This window comes from Anastrepha obliqua, chromosome 4, assembly GCF_027943255.1.
Source record: "Anastrepha obliqua isolate idAnaObli1 chromosome 4, idAnaObli1_1.0, whole genome shotgun sequence".
NCBI lineage: Eukaryota > Metazoa > Arthropoda > Insecta > Diptera > Tephritidae > Anastrepha > Anastrepha obliqua.
In genome coordinates this window covers 88,546,145-88,562,801 of record NC_072895.1, presented here as the reverse complement: position 1 = coordinate 88,562,801, position 16,657 = coordinate 88,546,145, and the positions used below count along the sequence as shown (strand labels likewise).

Genomic DNA, 16,657 nt, shown 5'->3' with positions numbered 1-16,657 from the left:
CAGCACGCCTTTTAAAAATGTTTGCAAATCAATGGTATTCTATTCGGTATGTATGGAAATACTCGTATATGTTTTTCTACTAAATTACGTCTGAATTATTCTTAATGCGCTAATGAAAAATAATAAAAATATAAAAATAATAAAATTAAATGAATGAAAACTATTAATAATATTCTAGTCTTTTTGCATATTACCAATTTCATTGACCGTTCTTGGCCAAGTTAGTTCCAACAGCCCGGCTAGCTCAGTCGGTAGAGCATGAGACTCTTAATCTCAGGGTCGTGGGTTCGAGCCCCACGTTGGGCGCACACTTAATATTTTTTTGGTTTGGATCAACAATTACATTTTTATATGTACATAATTTTTATTTAAATGTACATATTTTTTATACATTTCAATAAGTAAGTAGCTTTCGTTCTCGTTTAGTCGATACAAATTTTGCTATCGTTTTGAAGAAACTGATCCAGAGGCAAAATCGTAGCGCAGACCTCGAAGGCATGTTGATATACACAAAACACAAACTAGTCCGCTAGATGGCGCGTGAATCAATCCAGACTGTGGTACAGAAATACAAAAATCAATCAACCAACTTTGTTTTTGAATGACTTTTTTATTAAATATACAAAAAATTATTTTGATCTATAGAAGTCTTTATTTTGACCTCTACGCACTCCATCGCTTGTCTGTTTGTATACTGCAGCTACTAATTTACCAATGTCAAATGTGATTGACGTACGACGCCATTTGCAAAAACTATAAATCCTAAATAAATAGGGTGATTAAATTTGCGCCACCGTGTACTAACTCCTTTGTAGCATGCCAGAGTGCTAAAACTGATTTTGTCTGAATACGAATTTTGAAAAATAATATATATATAAATAATATTATATACAGTAGATCAAAAAGTAAAAAACCATCTTCTTCTTCCCTTTTTACTACAGACCCTATACGTGAGTTTGACAGGCCCTAGATGTGCTTTAATTACAGTGTATTGGTGTTTTTGATTAAGAGTATCGGAGGGGTTGCTGTGAAGTGAGGTTAAAATGGCTTTTGCTAAATAGCTTCAGGGTTCTGGCAAGCTTTGTGGAGTTTAAATTTTCTCAGCGGGTTGACATTTTATGCCATTTTTAACCATTCATTTTTTAAATTTTTTGTTTTCGCATTGTATCTAAAATGCAGAGCAGAAAAAATTAAAAATGAAAAATTCAGTTCCATGGAAAATACTAGTTTTGAGGTTGTTGAACTCCGAAATAAATTTTAATAATTTATAAAAATGAAGTAATTTATGATTTCATACTATTGTTAGAAAGTAAGAAAGACCTCTTTGTATTTATTTCAGTATTTGAAATGAAAGCACGATGCAGGACGGCCATATTTTTTTTTTTTTCTTTTTTTCTATTTCTTAATAATATTTACTTCAGGTGACATTTTTAGGAAGAACTAAAGAGCTACTAAGGAAAAAAGAAAGATTTCTCTGCACATATTACCATTCCTAGTCGCAGCATGGGGCAGAAACTTTCGTATTACAAATAATTATTAAAAACTCTTTGCAATCGCAATGTGTAAAATTAATATTCAATTTTAATGACCTTATCGAGCTATGAAAAATTAGTTGAAAATCTTATTGTACTAATATTAGTGTTATAAACAATTTTGAAACTCCATTCCACACACACCTTAACTTCAGTTTAAGGCTTAAGGTAAAAAATAATATTACAAATTTATAAATTTAATTTTCATGCTTTACCTCTCAAAATACAGGGTGGCGCACGAATCGTGCTACAAAAACAAAACGTAATAACTTTTTTTCCAATCAATGTATTTAACTTTTTAGTTTTTTTATTGTATAGATAATTCAATTTTTTTTTATGTAACTAATTAGTTTTGAAAATAATAGAACGTAAATGACCTCCATGCTCATTCACGCATATGCGACACCTGATGAGAAAATTGTTCATTGCGCACTGAAGGGTTGAAGTCGGGATCGCCTCAATTATTGTTGTGATGGACTGCTTCAATTCAGTCAAATTACTTGGTTTTGTTTTATACACCTCTTGTTTGAGATAACCCCATAAAAAAAAAATCTGGTGCAGTGAGGTCAGGTGACCTTGGGGGCCAGCGGAAAGTGGAATTTCTGGATATCAATTTATTTCTAAATTTTCGTTGAAGCTCCTCCATAACCGGTCTGGCTATATGTGCAGTTGCTCCATCTTGCTGGAACCAAATGCTGTTAAAAGGGATACGTCTTCGCCGCAGTTCTGGATAAAAAAACTCCTTCAACATGTTTAAATAACGGTCCCCATTTACAGTCGCTGTTACATCGTTTTCTTCGAAGAAGTATGGCCCGACAATGCACCTTGATGAAACTGCGCACCAAACTGTGACTCGTTCTGGGTGCAGTTCCATCTCATGGAGTATTTGCGGATTTGATTGACTCCATATACGGCAATTTTGCTTGTTTACATTGCCGTTTAGATCAAAATGGGCCTCATCAGACATAAACAAGCAATTTATGAAGTTGTTGTCTTCTTCGGCCATTTCAATAATTTTTTGGCAAAATTCCAGGCGAATAGGCAAATCCAGAGGGTTTAATTTGCTTGTGATTTGAACTTTGTACGGAAACAAGTTTAAGTCATCATGAACTATCCGCTGCAATGACCGTCTGCTAACTCCAATTTGCGCCGACAAGATACGAGTCGAAACTCTTGGATTTGCCTGAATTGACGATGCTACAGCCGCGATTGTGGCTTCGACCCGAACATGGGGATCTCGATGGTACGGTCTGCGTGCGATGCTTCCAGATTCAGCAAACATGTTCACCAGCCTCATAATGGTCCATCTGCTCGGGGGAGTGCCGCCAAACTCCCGCCTAAATTCCCTTTGGACGGAAATGATGGACTGCAAAGCATGGTACCGCTGCACTATCCAAATCCTCTTTTCGGTATCCCAAGCCTCCATTTTTTGTAAATCTAAATATTAATCTGCAAAATAAAAAAAAAAGCCGATTACTCACACAGAAAAAAAGTTATTACGTTTTGTTTTTGTAGCACGATTCGTGCGCCACCCTGTATTTAAATATTAAATATCCAAGACCCGAAACACTCTAAATAATACAAGAATATCGACAAAAAGTATAAGCCAATAATTTTAACAAATATTTTTAAAGCTTTAAATTATACGGATTATTTTGTATTTATTCATCATGCCAAGACATATAATCTTACGGACTAGTGTACAAAATTTTGCGGGAATAAAATACTAGATGTCAGTAGTGAATAATTCCTAGACGGTACCTCTTTTAAGTCATGTTTGACATTTGTCAAAAAAAACACAACGCGTCAAAGTCATTTAAACTTATTACGAAACTGAAAGCTCTTTAAGAACAATATATCGGAAATTCGTATTTTTTTGTTTTTTGTGGAAAATAATCATCAGAATGGGTCAGTAATTCAAAGCCAATACAGGTCATTCAAATGTCAAGAAACTGTTTCTGTCGAGGATAGAAAAAAGGATTGGCTGACCAGACTAAGGTGTTTTGAAAAGTCAAGTATATGTGAATGTCTGAAGATGCTACCCTCATTGGATATGCGGACGAGATTGCGTTAGTGGTAGTGGGAAAGCATCTGGACGTGTTGCAGGCGTTATGCAACGATGCAATTGTAAAAATTAGAAGATGGCTTGAAAAGGTGAAGTTAGAACTTGCAGATCAAAAAACTGAAGTCGTATTACTGACAATACGACGGGTACGTGAAGAGTTAGTGATTACGGTAGCTGACCATGATTTAAGGTCGCACCCATATATCAAATATCTGGGAGTACTCATTGACTCGAAAATGACTTTTAAGCATCATTTACAGACAGTCAGTGAAGAAGCCGTAAGAATAAATAACGCGTTGACTAGACTAATGCGTAATATTGTCAGCCCTCGCGTAAGTATAGGGAAACTCCTGTTAACAGTCACGAGCTCAGTGATTCTGTACGCAGCACCAATCCGGCCAAACACGAAGCCATCGTACCTCCAACACATACGAGCCACATACAGACTTGGCGCCCTGCGAATAGCCAGTACCTATCGCACTGTCTCAGATGACGCAATCCATGTGATGACGGGCCTATCGATCTGCTCGCGGTTGAGATGTATAGATTACATAACACCATTGGGCAGAAACCGTCGAACGTTTCTAAAAAAGAAGAAAGGCTGCGAAAGTACTGCCCGCAGTGTCCCGAAGAACAAGGGGGGAGGTATTTTTGATTTAGAAAACGTGTGCCAAATTTGAAAAGAATCGGTTGAATAGTTTCGGAGTTGTGATTGGCACCGACTTTTAAGAAGTCGTTTCGGGAAAAACGCGTTTGAAAAAATGACTCTGAGAAATTATCGATGCTCCGCATTCGAGGTAGAGTGCCTACAAAGGCTATAACTTTGAGAGTTCTGCTCCGATCCACTTAAAATTTTAACACAACATTCTTGAAATGATTTACTATAAGATGAGTGAAGAAAAAAAATTTCGATTTTGTGACCCTACCCCTCCCCGCCCCCCTTTAAAGTCCCACACCATGGCTTCGGCCATAGGTTTTTGAAGCTTCCTCTTCTCAACAAAAAAAAATGATAAGTGAATAAGGCAACAACGATTTCAGAGCTGAAGCACTATATTCCAATTGAGATTCCTGAAAACAATGCGATAATGTGTGAGCGATTCCTTGAACATTTTAATTCCTCGTCGACTGCCTGTAGACGTGCACATAGTGGACATTTAAATGATGTCATTTATCACATATCGGGTACCTTTTAGCTACATGAAATCTAACATTATCAAGAACTATGGTTTAACAGCTTAGAATAGCAAACTGTGTTGACATTTAAAGTGATAAGGTAAGTTTTCGTCATCAAAAGTAATCGATATTGTTGTGACGGAAATTTTCTTCAACAAATTTGCTGTACTTTCAAATAGTCGTAGAACTTGAAGCAGCTTTCTTTCAAATTATGTTAAGCGAACAAAAGAAGCTTCAGCACTTTTAAGCGTATTTTTGCAATTGCCGCGGATGTCCCTGACAGAGAAAAGCGTAGTACCGTGAAAAATGCGAAGTGCCCGCCATTTAAAAAAAAAATACTTGAAATACTGAGCCTGGCGTTTGTCCGATTGCTTGCCTCCATTCTAAAATTATTTCTTCTTCAATTGTCCCAAGGGATTTATGGGTGTTAGGATTTGTTGAACGAGGGAGTTTCCCCCACGATGGATGGCAAATGGTCACGCTATATTAGGATCACCAACAAATCTCTATTTCCCACCCGGCACTGATCCCACAATCAGTAAATCTCAATTTTTGACACAGCACACATAAAAACTGAAATCCCTATTATTCGCGCTCCCTTTGTTATTACTCCACCTCAACGAACACTGCGTCTTGGCAACTTTATGCGCAAATTATTTATGTACGTCATTTTCTAATACCGTTACTCGTGATAACAAAACGCAAAATCCATTTAAGAGCAAACGCCACAAGGCAAAGTAGTAGAAGAGTTTCACTCCTCTTATTCGCGCTCCTTTTTTCTTACACTGAAAAATAAACTATGCCAAGCGAAGAAGACTCGCACGTTGACGCAGCAATTTTTCGATTTGAAAAGTATAAAACTAAAAATGCCACAAAAACTTTACCCAACGCAAAATTGAACGATTCGAAGGGGAGATTTGTATTGGAAATTGGCTTTGCAAAGCAAGAAAGTGCAAGGATGTGCAAGGATATGCAAGTAATATGCAAAAGGATGAGTCAGAAAGAGAGAGCGTATGAGTGTTTGTGTTCGCACATAAAATGGCTTACTTAAAACCGGACTGTCAGCTCAATGTATGCTGAATTATGACAGGCCAAGGATTGCGCCAAAGATGGAGACGTTCAACAGTAGCTGCAGGAGCAGCAGAAGTGTGCGGTGAGGCACAAGCAAACAAAGGGAGAAAATGAAGTAAGCAACGTCAACGATATTTGCCACACCAGCAGTGTTTGTGCGTCCATTTCAAAGATACTTTTGCACGCCAAGTGTTTATTAGAATGCGTCGCTTTGGATTTTTATGCTTAACTTTTTTTTTATTTAATTTTTTTCTTTTCCTATTTGGCAGTACTGCCACCGCGACGGACACATGCACACCCTAATCCAATGTGTTAGCTCAACTCGAAATTTTATTTGTGTATATGTGGGTAGGTGTGTGTGTGCGTGCTCATCGCACTCCCGCTAACTGCAAATACGCAAGCAAATATTACAAATGTTGCCAGTTACAAGTTTACTACACTTTTGTTAAGAATATGACAAGCTGATACTTTCCAATATTCTCGCCCCATCACTTTTACGCATTTCTCTAAATGTGCTGCAGCTTTTCCACTTAACAGTTGAATACGCAAATAGTTGAAAAGATTTCCCCAAAGTGCACTTGTGTTGGTTTTTCTTTTCCTTTTTTTTTTTTTTTTGTTTTTCATCTTAGTTTGTTGATAGTTTGCGTTAGCAATTTTTCTCAGCAGTCGCACAAATACAGAAAGTTTCACATATTTAAATGGCAGTACTTTGGTCTTCATGTAAGTACATGATATAGCTCCCCCAATTTTTCTTTGAGATGTTCCTATTTCGAGTGCACTCACCGAGAAATATAAAACGCAAAGCCATACCCCAGCATTTGTAATGCAAATTACGCCAAATGTTGTTGGGGTGGATTTAAAGTATACAAGAAAATTTTAAATTTCGTCTTGGCAATACTAAATCCATCAGATCTCTCCGAAATTGCAACGGTGTCTGGTAATTTACTGCAGACCTGCGTATTTTAATTACTTTTATTTTAGAAGCTGGAGATGAAAACAACAATCGTTTTACATTATATTAGGTACGCAACTAAGTTCTCACTGTTTTTTTTTTTGATGGAAATACAACTTTATTCTGAAAAAATATTGTTTCAAGTGAATCATTGAAAGTATTGCCCATCGCTGGCTACTACTTTTCCCCATCTTTCTGGTAGGTCTCGTATACCGTCGCGGTAAAACTGTTCATCTTTTGAGGCTATCCACGGATCAAGCCATTTTTTGATATCTTCATATGAATGGAACTGCTGGTCAGCTAGGCCATGTGCCATCGATCGGAACGGGTGATAATCGGACGGCGCAATATCTGGAGAATATGGCGGGTGGGGTAGGATTTCCCATTTCAGTGTTTCCAGGTAGGTTTTAACGGCTTGGCAACGTGAGGGCGAGCGTTGTCATGCTGTCACTTTTTCATGCCTCTCCGCGTATTACGGTCGCTTCTTGCGTAGTGCTCGGCTCAATCGCACCAATTGAAGTCGATACCGATCCCCAGTGATGGTTTCGCTTGATTTTAACAGTTCATAACAAATAACACCAACTTGGTCCCACCAAATACATAGCATAACCTTCGCAGCGTGAATATTAGGCCGAGGCGACGACGTCCCCATGACTTTCTTTTCTTTTTTGGAAATGGATTGGCGGATAACTTCTAATACTGAAGTAAGTTCTTCTTGCGCTTGACATGGATCCTCATTGAGCAATGCCTCCAATTCAGCGTCTTCGAAGGTTTTTGGCCTTCCTTCACGCGGACGGGCGTCAACATTAAAATCACCGTCTTTGAAGCGACGGAACCAATCTCGGCACGTTGTTTCACTTAAAACAGCATCTCCATAAACTTTTTGTATCTCTCGACGCGCTTCAGCCGCCATTTATTTCGAATGAAAGAGGAAAATCAACACTTCCCGCAAATGACGATCTTTCGGCACAAAATCAGACATTTTCACAAAACCAAAAGTATTTGATACTAAAACAAAATCACTAATGTGTCAACGCAGTTTGTTTACCATATGTCTAAGCTTGGTTTATGACGTTTAGGCTATGTTAGAATCGACTAACAGGCACTGCTAGCGACATCAATTGACAAACAGCGGGAACTTAGTTGCGCACCTAATATTAAAAGAAACTGGGACGTGAATATTTAAGAAATCCACTGAAGGGGAGTGGTAAAATTCAAACAAAAAAAAGCAAAAAAAATAGGAAAAAAGCAACAACAAAATACGAAGGGCAAACCGTCCCATTAAAGACGAAAATGGCACCCTCATTAAATCAGAATGTGAACAAATGACTAGATGGTTCCGGTACTTCTCCGAAGTGCTAAACTTTCAAATCTCAATTCAATCATCGAGCTCTACGCCGTCACCTACACAATTTGCACACTCCAACCCTCCATCATCATCATCCATATCGTCCTCCACTCCAACTCTAGAAGAAATAGAATATGATCCCTCCTGAAATCCTCAAAGCTAACCCAGCCCTTTTGGCGCGATATTTTTTCCCTCTCTTCGATGTGATTTGACGTATCGAGAAACTGCCTGACGAATGGATGAGCGGGATGTTCGTGAAAGTTCCATAAAAGGCTACCTATACGTGTGCAAAAATTATAGGGGCATCACACTTACCACCATCCCCTCCAAAATTTTGTAGAAAATCCTGCTTAATAGAATGCAAACGCATCTTGAACTCCAACTACGTAAACAGCAGGCCGGATTTCGTACAAACAGGTCCTGTTCCGATCATATCGTCACTCTCCGCGTAATATTAGAGCGAATCAATGAATGGCAGTCAACTCCATTTGGATTTCATTGCGTTCTAGAGGAATTCGAGAAAAAGTCATCAGCATTATCAAAGCTCATTATGAAGGTCTTGAATTTAGAATTTTACACAACAAACAACTCTCGGATGCGATACGCCCGAAATCCGATATGAAACAAGATTGCCTCTTGTCGCCATTGCTATTTCTCATAATCCTTGACGACGTGCTGAATAAAGCGCTGACAGGCAAACGCGGCGCACCCTGGAATTTCCATAAACATTTACAAGAATTAGCGTATGCAGATGACATAGCACTTTTGTCCGTCAAAAGGTCAGATCTGCAAACAAATTTGAACCAGCTCAGCGCCGCCGCAAGCAAAGTTAGCCTTAAAATAAACGTTGGCAACTCTGAATTCATTTCAAAGTGTTCGCAAATCGAGACCCCCCGGTTTACTGTGTATAGAAAAGAGATCAATCCTAAGACGGAATTTTGCTACCTCGGAAGTAAATTCAGACCAGCAGGTGGGACAATTGAAGATATCGCACACCGTATCAACAAAGCTCGCGCAGCATTTTCACAGTTTCAAATCCCATATCAGTCTAAACTAAGCTACAAATCTTCAATTCCAACGTAAAATGGGTATTGCTATATGGCTGCGAATCCTTGTCGCTTACATCCGTGCTCATCCGAGGGCTATAATCTTTCGTCAACGTGTGCTTACGCAAAATTTTGAGAATCTGGTGGTCTCGTATTGTTTCAACCCAGGATTTGCTTATTTCAACCAACGAGCTCCCAGTCGAGCCCATCATCAAACGCAGACGATTTGGGTGGATAGGCTACATTTTGCGCAAAGATGCCGGCAAAGTTTGCAGGGCTGAAATCCGCAAAGTGCGAAGAAGACCCAAGACCTCCTGGCGTCCCATTTTGGATACGAATCTAATCTAGGCGCCATGTGACGTTTCTTCTTGTTCTTGAACTGCCTGTCCATTATTGCATGTTGGCGGTCACATTTATTAATTTTAAATACATAACCTCGTTTTGCATTTAAGTGGCTGTTGGACACCTGTGCCAGATTTTTTCGACTTTCGACGTGAAATTAACAAATTTCTATTATAGCCACATAGTTTCCTAAAATTAAATTTTCTGTCGATTTATGGATATAACCTTTTAAAAAACGATCCTCGAACGGGATGAAAAAAGACCAGACCCAGGTGCCAAAGCGAAGGTTTTAAAAAAGGCAACCGATGGAGAGTTAAATGAACCTACATAGAAATTAAAGTACACTCGGACAGACCTCTCTATCCGCAAACTGTAGTTTGAGGGTCGTTCTAGGGCAATCTTTCCAAGTAGGCAGGAGTGGCTCGAGAGGAAAATCTGCACCGAAGGTTGCACCTGTGTCTTCACTAACGGCTTTAAGATGGAATCGGGAGTCGGAGCAGAGCTTTTCTCTAAATCAGCCAATTGATCTATCTCGTTTAAACTGCCGAATACTGCTAATGTTTGTGAGGCAAAAGTCTTATCTCCTATAGTCAAGCCGCGATCAATGTTTTGACGACGCCATGGTACAAATCCAAACTGATCAAATCTTGTAAGGCGGAGATCAAATCTCTGCGCTGTGCAGTTAACATTTCTCTGATCTGAGTTCCAGCACATACGAACATAGAACAAAAGTGAAATAGCTGATGAGCTTGCCAGAAAGGGGACTGAATTGGTCTCAGAGACCTCCTACCCGGTTATCAGCATCCCCCTGACAGTTGTTTAAGGGTATTGCACAACTTATTTCTCAGAAAAGCACAGATCAGATGGAGCTCCATTTCTTTGTGTGGTATTTCGCAAATCCTATGGCCCTAGTACAATATAGGTACGAAGGACTCAGAAAGCCCTTGGACTCCACGCCATTCAATTTCGAAACTTGTAGCTATGATTATCAGTCATTGGACGATCGGCACACACGCGGAAAAGCTAGGGTTGCCATTTAATCCCCATTGCAGAAGCTGTGGGGACCTTTCAGAGAAGGAGACTATTGAGCACTTTCTCTGTAAATGTACGGGTTTGACAGATAGACTACTAAGGTCACTGGGCACTCCTTTCTTCGAAAGCCTGGGGCAGTGCGCAAACCTAAATCTCATCAATCTTTTCCATTACATGAACAGGTTTGACTGGCTGCAGATATTTTCCATCTCATATCTGGTATCTCATATTGGTATCAAAACGGTGCTTTAGTGCTATTTGGGTAGTGCCAGAGTGGTACTTCAACCATTTCACCTACCTATGAGGAGTTTTCAATATAAAGTGAAAACGCTTCTCTATCTTCCGCAGTGTGAATGAGTTCTCCAATCATCCCTAGTCCATTTGCAAATATTTCTGAGTCAGGTCCGATTCTGCTTCCGTCCTATGCTTTTTCTCTATTTTTCCTTCGAGTATAATATGGAATAGCTTACGTTTAGTACATAAATTATATTAATAAGTTCTCTAGTATACTTATTTTTTCCTTGTCGATTAGTTTTAATACTTTCACTGGCAGATGGTCTGGGCCAACAACTTTGTTAGATTTGGGTGATTTTATTGCTTTCACAATTGAGGCAAATGTTAGTTGTGAACCTGTAAGATCTGTAGATATTGATGTTGGATTAAGACTTCCATTGTCGGCAAGTAGTTCTAGAATGCAATCTTTTCAAATACGTTTCTTATCTTCTGGGTTCGTGATAATTTGGCCAGTGTCGCTCGTTAAATCAAAAAAACAGGCCGAATGTAAACGTAGACGATAGGAAATAATTTCGCTGTGGTCAGATTTTGACCTTTTCTTTGAGCAAAGATTTTAATAGTTGATCTTACTTAATTGGGATCTCATTTGAGATAACGGTACTTAAAAACTTGCCCAAATTTTAACTTTTTTTCAAGATTAACTGAACTAGTTATGAAAATCATCGAAATCGGTTCTCCATAATATAGAGCTCCCCCACAGCTAGTTGTTCAAATATAGGGCCCGCCATCTATCGTTACGGATTTGAACTAGGTATTATTTGAAGAATGGTAACACTTAGCTGTCATCTGATTTGATAGAAAATGAGTTTTATTCTTCCGCTGAACGAAAATGGTTATGTATACGCTCAAAGAACGCTGGGAAATATTGCGACATTATTTTGAAAAAATGGCGCTACTTGCCACACAGCGAATGCTACGATCAATCTTTTGCGCACCGTCTTCGAAGATCGCATTATCAGCCGAAATTCTGATATCGTTTGGCCGCCTCGGAGCTGCGATTTGACGCCGTTGGATTATTATCTTTGGGGTGCCGTCAAAGACCAGTGTTATGCCAACAAACCAGCAACAATTGATGCACTGAAGCCCAACATACGCGATGTCATAACTGAAATACAACCGCATACAATCGAAAATGTGTTGAAAAATTGGACCGATCGTATGGGATGGTGCATGGCTAGCCGAGGCAGCCATATGAATGAAGTTGTGTTCCATCATTAACCGGAAGGATTCTACTTCAAAATAAAAAAAAAAAAGTTTGGAAAAATATTGAGTAGTTCCTTTTTTATAGCATTTTTAATTCCATAAAGTTATATGGCGGACCCTAAAAAACATTAATTAGGGATAATGAAATATATTATTGTATTATTTTTTATATTTTATTAACTTAATACAATATTTTTTATGAATTTTTAACATTTTTAAAGGCATACAAAGCAAAGTTTAGGCATGGATGATTTAATTTCTTATTGATCCATGCCCATATGGAATTCATGCAAATTTTCTAGTACCGTTATCTCGGAAATTGGCGCCAATCTGACACAATGGAAACATCATTGTATTTAGGGTACCCCAGTTAAGTAAAATCAACTATCAAAACCTTTGCCTAAATTTTGAGCTTGCGCAGAGTTATTTGGCGGTCATTTAAAATCCTTTGAGTAAAGTTATTCGACATACCATAAATATTAGCTGCTTTCGATTCACCAACCACATTGTGAGCAGTGAATGAAATTAAAAATGACCCTTAAATCCAAAGTTGTACATGATTGGCAGCATTGCTTTGCTTTCGTGCCTTTCAAAGCGTTCTACTTGGCGTTCAACGAAATTTTTTAGCGAGCAGAGAAGTGGTGAATCGAGCCGTAATTATGAATCAAGTAAAACAGGGTTACGATTTTTTTTTATTAACAATTAACCCTCCAGTTCCCAGTGTGGGTAAGTAATAAAGACGCTGGCTTTATCTAATTCGTAACTGCGTCCAGCATCTACCTTTTAATAGAAAAATAATAAAAAATTTCATTCAAAAAAAGTGATGGCGAAATTTTATCAAATATTTCCGGTGTAATTATTGAACAAGAAATGGGTGAATACGTAAAAAATCAGTGCTTGTATTTCAGTTTATTTTTCAAAAAAATTTCTTATTCATTTACTAGTGCATATAAAATTTAACTCACAAAAATTTTTTTTCGATTCGATTTGCCTAGGGAATTGTAGTGCTCAAAAAATACTAAACCATATGTTAAGCAAGATTAATCATCATAAATTCCTAGAATTCCAGTGTGGAGCATAGGGCCCAATCTCTTAACTTAATTTCAACTAAGCTGCATGACGCGGGTATCTGAATCCAGCAGTTGTCTCCAGGTATTGGCTGGTCTTAAACGTTTGCGGCTTCCTTGGGGGTTCTAGTCAATGGCGGCCCTTATTAAGTCACTATTTCCTTTACGTGGAATATGATCAACCCAGCCCCATTTTGTATTTCGAATCTCTAATAGTATTGACTTCTGCTGGGTTCTGACCCATAATCAGCATTCGAGATAATATTTGGCCAGAATATTTTGAAAATTTTTCGAAGGCATCTGCTTACAAAAACTTGTAATGAGTTTGTGTCAGCTGACATCGCATTTCACGTCGCACAGCCATAAAGTAAAGTCGACTTTAGGTTGGAGTTAAAAGTTCACAGTCTTGTGCGCAGTGAAACGTGTGATGCGTTCCAAATTGCTTGCACAGAGCCAAATGTCGCCACAGTCTTCTTTATTCGCTCGAACCTCCAGAGACCTACCATATACATATAAAGCGGCCTAAATGGAGGAAAGATTGTACATCCTCGAGATCGATACCACCAATGGAGATATTTCCGTAGAGCTTAGATTTACCCGCCTTAAATCATTCTTCCTCTCATCCTCTTTTATGTTTTCTCACATATGACATTATCATTTCTTACTAACGCCATAATTTCTCAAATGTACGCAAATTACTCAATTAACCTTTAACTAAAGGTTAGAACATAGAATTTAATCGCTTGTAATGCTCCCACCAAAAACAGGGGAACGGAAATTATATTACCAAAGCAGAGAATAAAACAGGATAACTTCGTTTGTAATGCACGCAAAGAAGGAAGGAAGGAAGGAAGCACTCATTCATAACTAATTTGACTGCAACCCAAAAAGAAAGCTTGCGCCTTTTCCCTGCATTAACAGAACTTTCCCCTTCGAGGGCACGCAGTCAAGCAAACATTGAAAGGAGCAAACAAAGCAATAGATAAAAAGTAAAAAGCGTATCCATACTTAGTGAAGATAAATGAAAATATTCAAAAGGGAAAATTGCGCGTGAGATGTTTAATGACTTGTTTACTGCTGCCATTACATTACCCAACGACCGGCGACTATTGCGTGGAACCAAAAGCGACGTAATAAAGTTGTAAATAAGACGGACGAGATATGCGCGCTGCTTGTGGACGTCATTGCACGCATCCATCACCTAAGACAAGCAATTTCGCCTTGGTAGAGGTCCGCGGGTAAATAACTGCTTGTGCTCGAACTTGCATTCATTTGGATTGGTGTCCTTTGCCAGGGGCCATAGCTTGCATTTCTCCCGCTTTCAGCAATTGTCATTCAAGCTACAAATTACAACAACTTTTAAACCGATACCCATATTTTATGCAGCTACTTGCTTGCCTCTTCTTCCATTTCAACCCACTAACTGCATTTATTGGCCGCCAAAGGACGGGATATCTATCTAGTTGGGATTAATTTGTTGACTTTTACTGGTGCGACATGACGAATTGCCATGGCGTTGTTGCAATTTAATTGTGATTTTTCATACGTGCGTACGTTGGACGAAGAGCGTAACTGTGCAGATGCGGGTGGCCTTCACAGATGGAAATGGAATGGGGCATATGCGGCCTTCTAAAGGGAAACCAAGGCTGTGGGTTCAATACAAATGGAGTGGGTAAAATTGTGAGTTGGAAATTGCGCATCAAATTATGAAAGGTAAGTAGGTAGGGTGGCTGTCGTAATAACACACTTACGATAGACCTGTCGTAGATCCATTGTGGTACCACTGGAACTTATCCCTCACTATGGGTGCCTTTTTAAACAATTCTGTAGCTTTTATAAACGAGCAAAGATTCGTTAGTTTTAAATGCCTTATATCCGCTACATCTGTTAAGAATACACTACCAAAAGTGCGATGTCTCCTTGATGATGAAATGATGAAAAAATTATATAAAAACTGTACCAAGAAGTTTTGAAGAAAGAAGTGATATATAGTCGAAAAATCATAAATTATTTTGTAAAAATTCAATAAAAGGCCAAAACTAAAAAGTTATAATAGAAATTACCCTGATTGTATGATTTCCTTAATATATAAGTAAAGGGTGATCAGATTGAAGACACTTTTTCCAATAGGGTTTTTTTGGCAGATGACGCTTGACTACTGTCAAACTAAATATATAATTTTTTCAGTAGTCATTGACATTTCATAATTTAAAAAAAAATAAATAATTGGCGCGTACACTTCTGTTAGGTGTTTGGCCGAGCTCCTCCTCCTATTTGTGGTGAGCGTCTTGATGTTGTTCCACAGATATTTTTATGAGGAGCTTTTTCATGGCAGAAATACACTCGGAGGTTTGCCATTGCCTGCCGAGGGGCGACCGCTATTAGAAAAATGTTTTTATTAATTTGCATTACGAAAATTGACGCCCTAGGTCAATTTTGTTCAGCCAAGGTTGAAGAGCAAGCCGAAGGCATTCAAGAACAGCCATTACATCCATTGAAAACAACCATTTGGTGCGGCTTTTGGGCTGGAAGAATCAAGAAATCGCCGGCCCATATGTCTTCAAAGAGGAGGCTGGCGCCAATGTAACAGTGAATAGCAACCTCTAACGCGCCATAATAAACGGCTTTCTGATGCCGGAAATTAGAGCCCGTGATCACCACAACATTTGGTTGAAAAAGGACGGCGCTATGGCCGTCATACCGATTGTGAAATAATGGATTTACTGCGTAGTCATTTCGGCAAAAAATGTACATCTCGTCTCGAACCAGTATATTGGGCACCAAAATCGTGTGCTATCACATCTTTGGACTTTTATTTGTGAAGGTATGTAAAGTCTAAATACTTTCGGGATAAATCAGTTTCGGTTGAAGTATTAGAAGCCAACATTACTAAAGTTTTTCACGAGACCAACCGAAGTCCTCCAGCGAGTCATTCAAAATTGGTGCTTACGGATGGCCGAATTACGGCGCCGTTGCGACCAACATTTGAAAGGGATTATTTTTAAAAAATAAATATCCTGAGTGGTTCTACACAAAAATAATACAGATTGCCCAAATAAATTTGAGTTTTGGTTGTTTCATTTCAATTTTCAAATTCCGACACCTCTAAATTGAACAGCTTTTAGAAGAAAGTATGGTTTATGTCTGACTTTTCCTCATTTGATACCGATTTTGGATCTACAAAATATCAAATGATAGAAACAGTTTATTCCAACAACGCGCCCACCTGAGCTAACAATACCAAGCCTCTGAATGAATTTCTTGCTTATGAAAGCTTCTCATAAAAACCAACTAATACTAATCTGTGAGCAAAGAACACTGTTTTGCTGGAATGGGCTGAAAGTTATGATGGAAACGACCAACCAGACTACGTAGCGAAATTAGGCGCCATCTCAAAATCCCATGGATCAGAACCTTTTACTTGGTGCACCAAAGCACACATAAATGAATTTACCAAAGACTGGAAGGACAGGCAATTCGCACGACACTCGATGAAGAGTCCAGGCAGAGGCGGGCTAAACAATTTATGCTT

The 16,657-nt window shown here is 38.7% G+C and overlaps 1 non-coding gene across 1 annotated transcript; it reads left to right on the top strand.

Annotated features, from left to right (window-relative positions):
* Positions 1-233: 233 nt before the first annotated feature.
* On the top strand, positions 234-306 carry Trnak-cuu (transfer RNA lysine (anticodon CUU)). The gene has a single exon. It is a non-coding gene; the product is annotated as a tRNA-Lys (tRNA).
* Positions 307-16,657: the final 16,351 nt, after the last annotated feature.